This window comes from Arvicanthis niloticus, chromosome 7 (assembly GCF_011762505.2).
Source record: "Arvicanthis niloticus isolate mArvNil1 chromosome 7, mArvNil1.pat.X, whole genome shotgun sequence".
Taxonomy (NCBI): domain Eukaryota; kingdom Metazoa; phylum Chordata; class Mammalia; order Rodentia; family Muridae; genus Arvicanthis; species Arvicanthis niloticus.
The window spans coordinates 76,586,332-76,599,450 of NC_047664.1; the positions used below are offsets into that span (position 1 = coordinate 76,586,332).

The following is a 13,119-nucleotide window of genomic DNA, read 5'->3' on the forward strand; positions in this document are numbered from 1 at the left end:
TCCTTCCATGCTCAGATGAAGAACTACATTCAGCTGTGTATGTATGTAACATGAAGATACATTAGGATCAAATGAATGTGGGGACGTCATGATCCTGGGGAAAAGCTGAAGGCAAGTCAACTTCAAACCAACATGTGTCTAAAATGCAAGTGCACCCTAGTCTCTTCCTGGCAGACTCATGCTGAAGTGAAGATTCGGTGGAAACCTGACCCAGCTTCAGGAAAGACCTTGTCCTATCACCTGTCCTCAAGTAAAGAGAGGAGAGGGCAAAGGGCGGGGCTGATGGCACATCTGTGACACAGTTCTGCTGCAGTTTTCTCTGATATCACAGGAACCAAAACCAACCAGCCAACAAAACCCCAGCAATTAGTGAAGGTCTGCTAAAATTCACATGTGAGTAGCTTGACTTCACCAGAAATATGTTAATGAAATTTGAAGGTGGGCCATTGAGGAGTGATCGATATTTGGTGAGGTCGTGTGGCTCTTGCACCTCTGGGAGATGAAGGAGAGAGGCCACCCTGCCTGCCCACTTGCTTGCTCTGCCTCAGATGTGACAGTACAGCAGGAAGGCCTTTGCCAGCTGCTAAGCAGATGTCAACACCATGATCACAGACTTCTTAGTCTGCAGAACTGTGAGCTAACTGAACCTCTGTTCATTATAAATTACCCAGGCCTGGGATGCTTTAACATATATTAGATATTCTATATTTATTAAATAACATATACAGGCATATACAGGCATATATAGGCATATACATGGACATAGACATTCACAGCAAGATGGCTCAGAGGATCGTTATCTGCCATCAAGCTTAACGACCAGAGTTCAAGTCCCAGGATCTATATGGTGGAGAGAGAGACTTGACTATAGCAAGTTCTCTTTCGACCCCCACACATACCCTATGATACTCTTCCCTCAAAAGAAATAGAAAGAAACCAATCAGTCAATAAATGTAAGAGAAATGGTCTAAGCCTGCTTTCTATCATATTTTTCAAAGACCCTTCTTCACATACATAGAATTCTTCAAAATATTGATTCTGACCCCAGATATATTTCCACTCACATGCGCACACAAAGCACATGTGCACACATGAACATTCATGTCCATGAAGCAGGGGGTCTTATAGAAAGCAGACAGCCATAGGAGCCTCACTTACACCACAACGTGGGGGAAAATATCCCGAAGGTTGGATGCCAGAAGTACTTTGAAGAAGTGACAAACAACGGCCCATTCCCTCATAGGCAGAACTCCTGGGTCCCAGGACCAAGGTGGATGTGGGAGCGGCTTCTCTCACCACTGTACCCCATAGCCACTTTTCAAATGACAGCTGGCCTGCTGTCCCAGAAATGAGGGCTCTTCCCATGTGGAGGTCTGTTTTCATAATAGAGAAGCACTTCCACTGTGTGACAAACACTGTTCTTCTGGTGTAAAAGTGGAGACAAACAGCTGGTCACATGATGGCTCTGATCCCCAGGAACTAGCAGGTAGGGAAGTAGGTGCTGGCCAGTCGTGCTTAGTGAAATCATATTTCTTCTTCACAAGTACCGTTCCCGGGACCCGAGGGGTTCTCTGAAGTAGATTGTAAAAGGAAATAGAAATTGTTAGTGTGCACAGCTGAAGCCCAAGGCTGTTGCAGTGTGTGAGCAGAAAGTGGGTCCTGAGTGTCAGCTGAGCAGCCAAAGGGAAAGCTGGGTAGTTATTAAGCTATTTCCTCCTAGTTCAAAACTGCCATTCTGTATTCCCCGAGGGATAGCTATTAAGGTGTGCAAGCCTCTTGCCTACATCTGGGTCTCCATTAACTTTTGCCAGTGATATCCTTCACCTGGTGCCTTAGTTAGGGTTCTACTGCTGTGAACAGACACCAGGACCAAGGACCAAGGCAGCTCTTATAAAGACAACATTTAATTGGGGCTGGTTTATAGGGTCAGTCCATTATCATCAAGGTGGGAGCATGGCAGCATCCAGGCAGGCATGGTGTGGGAGGAGCTGGGAGTTCTACATCCTCATCTGAAGGCCTCTAGGAGAAGAGTGGCTTCCAGGTAGGTGGGACAAGGGTCTTAAAGCCCACTCCCACAGTGACACACCCACTCCAGCAAGGCCCCACCTTCTCTAACAAGGCCACACCTCCAAATAGTGCCACTCCCTGGAACAAGCATATTTAAACCATCACACCTGGCTGTCAACAGTGTACATCTGTGTGTTCAATGGCTAGAAAACCATATTCACTGAACCTGCTTACAAGGATCTGTGCCAAGGTCCTTCCCCTGAGCATCCAGGTTTGGATGGTTCCAACCTCTTTCCAGCACTTATGATGCTGGTTGGTTTGGGGGTACCGCTTTGGCCCTCCAGCCCTCTCTTACCTGCGCAGATAATGCCCCCGGATTAAATCTTCCCCTTTCCTGACCTGCTACTGAATGACGTCACGAGATAATTTCCTTCGTCAGTTTTACCACTTTTTCAGAAGTTTTCATCACGACTTCCAATCTCAGAGAGCTGGGAAGCGGCGTTTCAGAAAATATAAAATGGAGTTTTAGTTTTTCAAATGTTATCATCCAAACAGAAGTGGGAGATTTTCCAGTGAAAGATCTTCTGCAAAACTAATTCATTTTATTTAAAGGCTTCCCTCTTTGTATTTGGAGGTTAAATAAATGAAAGAATTCATTATTCCGCCAAACAAATCATTTCACTTATTTTGGGTAAATTGCACTAAATGTGGTTTAATTACTGTGTCCAGAATAGCATTTCACATCTGTGGCCCCAGAAGCGGTTTTAACTATGAACATCTAGAGAAAAGAAATGGAGCCCTCTTGTGGCCAATTTAAATACTACAGCCCTTGCCCCAAAGAACCCCTTAGGGAATGGTATCTTGAAACACCACAGAATGCAAGTGGGGTCTGCTGTTCCTGCTTCTTAGCATGCAGCAAATGCAACATTAAAAACTGTAAGCAAGGCCATTACTCAATGCCAAATTTTAGATGCAAGTCTGGGGAGTGAGAAGGTCCGAGTCTGGGCGGCAAACAAGGTGAAAGAGATATCCAAATCCTTGTATTGTCAGAAATTATAATGCAAGTCACGGTAATTTCCTTTTTATGGTCCATACACAGGTAAAGGCCTCAAGGCATAGTAATGAGGGAAACTTACTGAATCCAGCAAGTGATTATCGCCTGGGGAAGAAGGGCGGATCTGCACATTATCACCGGCAAAGACAGAAGAATCAGGAGAAGAGAGTTAGAGCCTCAGGGGCAAGCAGGGTTAAGGAAGGGACAGGCACGTGAGGTTGGGATCCAGTGGCATGGAGTTCAAATGCTGTCTCAGCTTGTTCCTAGCTGTGTGATGTTGGACAAGCTATTCAGTAACCTTCAACTCTTGGCTTTCTTTGTCAAATGAACGCAGTGTGTGTCTGATTCAAAGCACCTTACAGGATTGGACAAAGCACGAGAGTCACAGGGCCAAGCTGGGTGGCTTCAAGGGGTGACCTTGCTGTGACCTTTGGTAAGTTTCATATCTTCTTATACACTGCAAGGTTGTTTGGAAGATTAAATGACCCCCCCCACCACCACCACCACCATACACACAGTCAGACCAGATACTGGGAAAAAAATGCCATTGTGTTTCTATTTAAAGATCCCTGGGAGACTTTAAAACTGGCGAATGTGGAGTAATGATAGCTTTATTATCGGCTGCCAATCACGGGCAATGTACTTCTTTTTTCCCTGCCCACTTTTTTTTTCTACTTGTCAAATCATATAAAATTGCCATTCAATAGGTCAAAAATACTTGAATGTGACAGTTCTTCAGGTAAATCTGATACAAACCAATGCTTGCCACCATTAAGGGCTGTTAACGTTGGCCTCAGACAAGGGAGAACATAGAGCTCACTGGGCCCAGGGCTGATGAGGACATTCTGGGTGGTTTTAGTGGTCCCTCAGCTCTTCGGTGCTGGCTTTGGGAGGATGTTGGGGAAGGATGTTGCCTGGGAATCTGTGACAATTAGGTCCTAACTGGAGACTCAGGCCCCATTACAGGTAGCTCAATGGGGAGAATTTCAGGTGGAATTGGAAAAGATTAAAAGTCTATAGGCAACATTAAGGCCATCATTGATTAGCAACAAGGCGTGGCTATCATCTTGTCTACTAGAAGGACATAGAGAAGGGGCAGCATTGTCAGGGCCAGGGCCACCAGCAGAGAGGGAGTAAGGTGAGCCCAGCCACTACTGTGGGAGTAGAGAGAAAAGAAGTGAAGGTGCTCTCTCTTTCTCTCTCTCTCTCTCTCTCTCCCTCCCTCCCTCCTTCCCTCCCTGCCCATCTGCCTCCTGCCTTAGTCTTCAAGTCTCCAAGACTGAACTCCATGGATGAATTCCATCCCAGTTGGTAACAAAGCCTGACCCATTGCAGTGTTCAGAATGAGTCCCTGAATTCAGGGGAGACCAGGGAAAGACGGAAATCAATGTTAAGAGCACAGAGGCAAATGATGCCCGGGGGGGGGGGGGGGGAGTCAGAGCTGGGAGAAGAGGAAGCCCTGGAGTTGGTTCCCTTTGGAGCCAGTGTCTGCCATGAGGTCTCTGATACATTTCCATGTCCCGTAAATGGAGAGGTCTCTCAGGGACTCTGCCAAAGCTCTAGAGTGGTCACTGTATAATTACCAATGTACTGAAGCACCATGGGGAAATAAACCCTTTCACAAGGCTCCCGAGTCAGATGCAGAAGCATCAGAAAGCCTAATCTGGAAGGGAGGGTTAGCCTACAAATACCAGCCTACCTGTGAAGCTGGCCACTCTCCTGCCATGTGTACTACCATGGTGCCACCTGCTTCTGCCGGTGGCTTCTTCCATGCCCCCTTTCACACAAGCACTACCATGGCGGACTTTCAAGTTTTGTGGATTGAATTCAGGACCATGCGTGATAACTGAGCACAGACATCTGAGGCCCATCTCTAAATGAAATGGCCCTACCTCAAGATGCATCTTCAAACTGGGAAAGAGCAGAGCATAAATGTGTACATACAGACCAGTGCATAGGACCAACTTAGGAAGGCAGCTTATTACCTACGCAATAAAGGATTCCTTTCATTTCCCAATTAACTGCGCCCACTGTCTCTTATCAAAGTCTCCACCCCACCCCTTATGGTGGCCTTGTTAAATACAGCACTGAACTTCCAAGGTGCAGAGGCCTGGCTCCTGTAAACAGATAGTGTTGCTTTAACTACCAAGAATGAACACAAAGCTGTTGATTTGGAGTTAACACTATTTGCTTAACAGAGCCAGGCCTCTGGAGCTTGGCTGTTCAGCGCTGTATTTAATCCAGAGATGTCTCCACCCAAGCATCAGCAGTGGCTACCCTTTCCTCTTCTGACGTCTTTGTAATAGTGACTTCCCCAGCACTGAATCAGGATATGAAGAATGCTGTCCCTGGAATGTTCCTGTTATGACTCAGATACTTACCTTCATAAATGGTGGACTGAAGGTTTGTCCCCCAAGTCCATATGCTGAGAGCCAGACCTCCAATCTGATGTTATTAGAATGTGGGGCCTTTAGGAGCTAATGAAGGCCTAAGCATGGGGCATTCTTGGAGATTAAGACACCCATGTCCGGGAGCTGGTTTGGCGGGTAAAGTGACTGTCCCCCAAGCAAGAAGACCTGAGTTTGGATCCCCAGTACCCATGTAAAAGCTGGGAGCAGTAACACATGTAAGTAATTTCAGTCCTAGGGAAGGCAAAGACAGGTGGATTCCCAGATCCTGCTGGCCAGCCAATCTAGCCTAGTCAGTGAGCAAGTAGAGGTGGCTTCACAGAACCCAGTCAGGATTAGTGAAGACAGCCTGACTCCAATCTACGGTGGAAGACAGTAGGGTATCAGTCGCTGCCCTGCACAAGCATGTACATACATACATGTGTAGCCCCACACTCAGGTGCACACACATATGTATACACAGAGAAATGAAGACACGAGGGCACACTCTTCACAGCCTTCTGTGTCAGGAGGACACAGCAGAGGGAGAAGAGCCTGCAGCCTGACCGAGGTCTCAGGGGAACCTGGCCATGGCCCATCTTGCACCTCTAATCTCCAGAACTGGGGGGAAATGATTGTTAGCAATTATTTTTAGGTCACTTGGCTGGTGGTAACTTGGTCCTAGATAATGCAACGGTTTCTCCCACTGGGATATCAGCTCAACCTGTGTAACTTCCATGACAGGAAAGAAGCTTAGTCAGGACCTCCCACCAGGCTGCTGTACATACATACATACATACATACATACATACATACATACACACATATGCACGCATGCACGCACTCACATGCACACACACGTGTACATACACACATTCGCCATCAAGAAAACAGCTGCCTCCTTTATAAGTCCAGCCTCCCTACGTCTCTGTGGACATCCTCTCTGTGGACATCCTCTTTGAGGTGGAATGCAGATGCTATCACTCAATCCCACCCCAACACTTTGTAAACTGTAGTCTGCTCATGAAACAGGAGTGGTGGGTGGGGTGTTCAGAAGGCGAAGATTAGAAGAGGTTGCTTGAAAGTTGCATCCATATAAACTCAGAGGCTGAGAGAGGCTATCTTCAGGAAGGGGGGGTCTGAGTACTTGGTACTTCAGAGTACTTGGTACTTCAGAGTACTTGGTACTTCAGAGTACTTGGCCAAACTCATCCAAAGCAACGGCTTCACAGCGTCCACCCAAGGGCTCCCCAGAGGCTTCTACTCGTGCATAGGCCACTTGTATCGATCACTTAGCTGTCAGCCTCTCTCCGCTTCTGTCTCGTGTGCTTGGAACACACTGACAAGTCGTTACCGCCGCACTGTTTCTCTCTGTCATGTTTGCTCTTTCTGGGGATTTAACTAGAAGGGCGTAGCTGAGAGGTGCAAAAGTTCTCTTGAATCCATCCAGACGCTCACAGCACTGAACGTCTCGTTATACACACAGTCGCCAGAGCGCCTACTAAATGACACACACGAAGTAACTACTAGGAAAGGATGTTGAGTATAACCAGGTTCTGCTTCTCAGGAGCTTACAGGCTAGCAGTGGGAAGAAACAAACAAATGCTCAGATGAAGGGCGCCTGCCTTGGGCCAGCGAGGTGATCCAATGGGTAAAGGCATTTGCTTGCTCTGCCCAACAGCATTGACTTCACAGTGGAAGGAAAGTTGGCCTCTCATTTCCCCGTATCACTAAAGCATGCCTTGGACCACACCTACCACCACTGACCCGTCTCCCCCCATTCCCCCCCACACACACAGACACACATTCAATCAAAATTTTAAAGAGTTTTAAAACATTCCTCTTTGCTCCCAGGAGACCCTCCTTCCTTATGCCCAAGTGCCAAGGTAAGGCTACAGAGAGGATGTGCTGGGTGAAGTGGCACCTGGGGCATGAGAAGCCCAGGAATGCAAATAAAGGGTACTTGACTCTTAGCAAATAGAGCAACCATGCAGATTGTGGAGAGCTGAGGGCCTTGTCTTTGCCCACTGTGGTACTGTCTGACTGATCCATAGCCAAGGGCATAGGTCCCCTTGACAGCAAGTTCCCTGGCAACCATGTCTATGGATGAAAAGAAACGCAGACTTACGTCTATGGGAGAACCAGCTAAAACTGCAGGCTCTGAGAGCGCTGCCGTCCTGGAGTCTTTTTTGCCGATCACACTGTGTTATATTACACACTTACTTGTGGGTAAGGCATAAGTCAGCCTCATTTAAAAGTCTATGACAACCCCAGAAATATACACCATGCATGTGCACCCCATCTTCCATGGGAGGGAGGAAGCTGCACCATTGAAATGATTTCATCAAAACCATAGCAAGGCCAATATCAAAGTCCAGTGAACAGCCCTGAACCTCATATCCTCATCTGTCACTGGCAAGAGGATTGTGAGACACGGTCATCCAGGAATGACTGTGTGAGCTCACCTGATCTTACAGCAGAGATGGTATTCCTGTGGCCTCTCGATTCTAGCTCATCAGAGCCATGCGATTTTGCCAAATATTGCCCGTGGGACCGATTATCTTCAGCTGAAGAGGGTGTTTTCCGTCTACAGCTGACTCAAGCGTTTGCGAAGAGTGGACCTTGGCCCTCGCCGAGTCACCAACCCTGCCAACGTTATTCCTGGCTCCAGGTAGGCACTGCACAAAGACTTCTCCTATAAAATAAAATAAAATAAACCAGCCTGTTACCTCCTGCAGTGGAGGGTACATAAGTTTTGTGCCTTTTCCCAACTGATGTTTTTTTATTAACCATGTGGGCCAAGCAGGCTCTAAACGAGTGGGTCTCAGCCTTCCTGATGCTGCAGCCCATTTCTACAGTTCCTCACGTTGTGGTGACCCCCAACCATAAAACTATTTTGTAGCTACCCCAGAACTGTAATTTTGCTACTGTTATGAATCATAATGTGAGTATTGGATACGTACAACATCTGACAGGTGACTCCCAAAGGAGTCGGGACCCACAGGTTGAGAACCCCTGATTTAAACAAACACAGGTGAGCTTCACTAAGGGTTTTATGTTGACTAGGGCAGGTGTTCAGCTCTATTGCAGGGTACATCTAAAATGCTCTCCCAAATGTTCACGTGTTAGGGGTCTGGCTCCCAAATCAGGTCTCTTGAGAAGAGCTGGAAACCTTCAGTTAAGGCCAGGTGGGAGGCCCTTGGGAAGGTGTGGATGTAAACCATCCCTCAAGTCCCTCTGGTGTTTGACTATGTTACTCCCAGATGGTGGTCCTGATTTGAAAGAGGATGGGTGTGTTTGAAAGTCCAGGGTGTGAACCTGGCTACTATGTATAGGTGGGTGGGAAGTGACCAGGAGGGTTAGTCCTGCGTCTGGTCTACTCTTTGTTTCCACAGTCACACCTTCACTGTGTGGCCAAGACCAATCTCTCCTCCCTAGAGTTTCTTCTATCATTTTGCACACAGAGATGCAAAAGTAACTAACACATCAGCTCACAGGGGATGGTGCTCTCACACCTGGGCTGATGGGGGATGGTGCTCTCACACATTGGCTGATGGGGGATGGTGCTCTCACACATTGGCTGATGGGGGATGGTGCTCTCACACATTGGCTGATGGGGGATGGTGCTCTCACACATGGGCTGGTGGGGGATGGTACTCTCACACCTGGGCTGATGGGGGATGGTGCTCTCACACATGGGCTGGTGGGGGATGGTGCTCTCACACATGAGCTGGTGGGGGATGGTGCTCTCACACATTGGCTGATGGGGGATGGTGCTCTCACACCTGGGCTGATGGGGGATGGTGCTCTCACACCTGGGCTGATGGGGGATGGTGCTCTCACACATGGGCTGGTGGGGGATGGTACTCTCACACATTGGCTGATGAGGGATGGTGCTCTCACACCTGGGCTGGTGGGGGATGGTGCTCTCACACATTGGCTGATGGGGGATGGTGCTCTCACACCTGGGCTGATGGGGGATGGTGCTCTCACACCTGGGCTGATGGGGGATGGTGCCATTCCTCTCTCCTTTGCTTCTGGCCTGTGGTGAGCAGTTGATGTGGCTTCCTCATGAGCCCAATGCAGGGGACTAACTGTGAACAGGAACTTCCAGAGGTATAAGCCAAAATAATCCTTTCTCTCCATAAGCTGATTATGTCAGCTCTTTCCTGTAATTAACTAACATAAGCTCCAAGCAAAAGGCCTCCTCTACACAGATATTTGAAGGAACTGGGGGGGGGGGGGCTTGTTTCGCTTAGGTTACAAAGAAACTGGCAGGTGGAGGACCCATGTTGGGGATGGTGACCCATCCTTAAACAGCACCTGGATCCTTGTGTACACTAGGGAACTGCCAGAACTCCAGCCATCACATCTGAGAGTGAGAACAGCAAGGCCAAACAGTTTCACGGACTTGACACCCGACTCCTACCCCTGCCTCAGATACACACAAGGGAATTTGTCTAGGAAATTCCTCACAACTTCTGCATCCATCACATAAATTAATTAATTAATTAATTAATTAATAAAAATAAATAAATAATGCCTACCTGCAAGGGAAGCTGGAAAATCTGAGGTTGTTTTGCTATTTTTAAGCTAGGCTCATGGCTCCTTTCAAGGACAGAGCTCTGTTAACTCCAAAGAAGATACAAGAGGAGGGATAGACTTGGTTAAACCAAGTGAGACCCAGAGAATGTTCTGAGTTGGAGGCCTTGGTGCCGAGAGGCACAGGCAAAGCTGTGTAGGCCACATGTCCTACAGAGAGAAGGTCATGGTCCCGCACAACATCTTCAGAGAGAGACATGAGACACAGAGTATCTCTCTTAAGAAATAGGACAGTTAGGAGCCCAGGAGATGGCTCAGTTGGTAAGTGACTGCCACTCAGGCACAAGGATCTGAGCTCAGAGCCCCATGTAAAAAATCAGGTTGCGGTGTGGCTGCTCCTCCAGAGAACCCAGGTTCAATTCCCAGTACCCACATCTCAGCTCACTGCTGTCTGTAACTCTAGCTCTAGGGGATCTGGCACCCTCACACAGACACACATGCAGGCAAAACACCAATGCACATAAAAAGTAAATAAATCTCTAAGAGAGAGAAAGAGGAGAGAGAGGGAGAGAGAGAGAGAGAGAGAGAGAGAGAGAGAGAGAGAGAGAGAGAGAGATTGGCAAACATTTTAAAAACAAAAAATCAGGTAGATAGGCAAATCGATAACCCTGCATTGGAGGAACCAGAGACAGAGAAACCCTGGGCTTGCTAGCCAGTCAAGCTGAAACAGCAAACTTCAGGCTTGAGAGAGAGACTTTGTCCCAAAATAAGGAGGATGGGCTGGAGAGATGGAGAGATGGCTCCACTGCACACCCAGGTTTGGTTCCTAGCACAGACATCAGAGAGCTTACAACTGCCTGTGACTCCAATTCCAGACCACCCAATTCACTCTTCTGGCTTCTGTGGGCACCAGATATACATATGTTTCACAGACAGACAAACAGACAGACAGACAGACACATAAATAAATAAATAAATAAATAAATAAATAAATAAATAAAATTTTAAAATTAGGTGGAAACTAAGGAAAATATTGTCAACCTCTGGCCTCCATACACATGCTCACCGACACACACAGACACACATATAAACATACATACACATTTTACACACACACGTGGTCTACCTAAACACAATTGCAAATACATACACACACTGCAAAAAGACACAAGTGCTGCACCTACACACACAATGCTCACACACATGTACTGCGCACACACACACATTGCACCCACAGAAACACATACACAGCCCATATGAGATTAAAAAAAAAAACCCTCCACCCATCTCCTCACCCTCATTCTCTCTAAAAAATAAAATAAAGAAAACAAGAAGAAGGGAAGGGAAGGAGGAAGAGAAGGAAGAGGAAGAGAAGGAGGAGGAGGAAGAGGAGGAGGAGGAGGAGGAGGAAGCTAAATGCTTTAAGTTCAGACAGTGTAGTCAGCAGTGGGTCTAGAAAGTTCTCTTTATCTGTATTCTTTGTCTGATTCCTGCCCTTCTCCGGGTCTTAGTGCTGCACTCAACAAGTGTGCAGACTTTTAACAGGTATAAGAGGAAAACCAGTTATGCCCCGCCTTGTAAAGTTGCCATACAGAGAAGGGACTCTCATTTATAAGGCACCTCCATCCTCAGCAGCATCAAAGCCTCGTTCGCCTTTGAATTAGAGGTTGTGCCCTCAAACCACGGCTTTCATTGTCCTGCCAGGAGCTTTCATAGTTGTTAATTCAGCTACTTCAAGATGGAATACTTTACTGAGCTTAGCAGAAAACTGGGAGTTGCAAAGAAAAAAAAATTAACCCTGCCTTTAATCTTATTTTGAAACCATTCATTCATCTATTTGTTCGGTCGTTTAATTTAACTGAAGCAGTGGAATTTTCTCCTCTCAGGGCATAATCCAGGCGCTTGCCACATCCTTTGAAACTCACGTGCTCTGTCAGAGGAAAAACAAGTGGGCAGCCATGTATAGTCTAGAGAGACAAGAGTACGCACATTCATAGTCTTGAACACACAAAAATGGGGCCACCACAGTACGGTACAAACATAACCAAGGAAAGAGAATTGCAGTTTCTGGGCCTGAAGGACCACCCTGCAGGGGCAAGGAGTCACGTAGACATTTGCTTAAAACCTGCTTAAAACCGTCGTGACCAAATTAGTATTCAGCCTTCATCTTGAAAATAAGAGCATGCGGGGTGCTACTAACTAAAGCTAGGACCACAGAAAACTCAACTCCACAGCAAATATCCAAACAAGCAATCAACTAGGCACCCAGCAGACAAGGAAAAAGAAACCCTTGCGGCTTGCCCTGATCTAGCAGAGCAGCAATGTCAAAGTCAGACACTAGGTGGCGATCTTAGCACAGCCTGCTGTCTCTGACAGTTGGTACCAGTCTGTGCCCAGTTGGTTTTTCTAGAAAAAGCAGTCCAACATGCAGAGGACACACCAGGAAATTATCTTTATAAAAGAAAAAGACACAGCGTACTTTTAATAGCACCCCCTGCCTTTTTTTTTTTTTTACAACGAGCAATAAAATTGTCTTTTGTTAGTGGTAAATACCTTCTTACAACAAAGGTGACTTGAAATTACTGGAGGGAGGAGCCCCGTCTTTTCAGCTGAGCTCTTCTGTCAAGGGAGCAACCATCTCCACACACAGAAGCCTGGAGTCTTGTATTCAACCAACTACTTAAAACCCTGACTACCATTAGACCGACCCACCGAAGTCTCAGAGGAGAAACTTCCAAAGTGGGAGCAATTGACAGAAAGCCTTTAATCCCTTAAATTGCCCAACCTTAATAAGAATGGCTGCCTCTCTCTCTCCAGCAACTAGCTGAATGAGGGAACAGGGATTACTACACAAACAAAGAAAAGCGCTCTTTGAATACAAGCCAAGAGAATGCTGGGTGTCAGGACTAAAGTTTCAAGGGCAACAAATGGTTAAGAGGGGCTCTGACCTCTCACAGATGCCCTCACAGTAGAGAATTAGCAGAGGCAGAGGAGAAAGAAGGCAATGCCAGCCAACGAGATATAAGGCAACACAAATATCAACACTTATTGTCCTTTAAAGGGGTGGGGATTTCTGAAAACGCTGGCCCGGGGTAAGGAGGAAAAGCAGACTTGGACCTGAAAAGACCT

General features: G+C 47.0%; 1 long non-coding RNA gene across 1 annotated transcript; it reads right to left on the minus strand.

The window, feature by feature from the left end:
* Nucleotides 1–689: 689 nt before the first annotated feature.
* On the minus strand, nucleotides 690–8,095 carry LOC143442981 (uncharacterized). Its single transcript, XR_013111610.1, has 2 exons — nucleotides 7,914–8,095; nucleotides 690–2,495 (listed from the first exon to the last, which is right to left on the minus strand). It is a non-coding gene; the product is annotated as an uncharacterized LOC143442981 (long non-coding RNA).
* Between the last annotated feature and the right edge of the window lie 5,024 nt (nucleotides 8,096–13,119).